This window comes from Bos grunniens, chromosome 1, assembly GCF_055505025.1.
Source record: "Bos grunniens cultivar Pamir isolate PY7600 chromosome 1, Bosgru_T2T1.0, whole genome shotgun sequence".
NCBI classification, from domain to species: Eukaryota; Metazoa; Chordata; class Mammalia; order Artiodactyla; family Bovidae; genus Bos; species Bos grunniens.
This window is the reverse complement of record NC_141165.1, coordinates 28,010,932-28,011,259: the sequence shown is the minus strand read 5'-3', so window position 1 is coordinate 28,011,259 and position 328 is coordinate 28,010,932.

The following is a 328-nucleotide window of genomic DNA, read 5'->3' as shown; positions in this document are numbered from 1 at the left end:
CCCACAGGCCGAGCCACTCGCGGGGATTTAAGACAAAAGCCTGTGAGAGATACCGTTCCCTAGTTACTCCAGCCAACCCCGAGACTTTCCCAATCCTCAAGTGGCCGCTGAATGTGAAAAGTTCAAGGAGTCTGAAGGAATCCCGCAGGAACCTAAGAGTTTGGAATCATTTAAGTACCCTTCACCCTCACCCCATCTCCCTTTTCCCTCTCAGGGAAGCGAACTGAACGTCTGAGGAACCTGGCCCTCCGACCTCCCCGCCCCCGCCCCACTGAGAGGGGCGGAGCGACCGCTACGATGGATCCTCCCGCCGGCTTTGTGCGCGCTT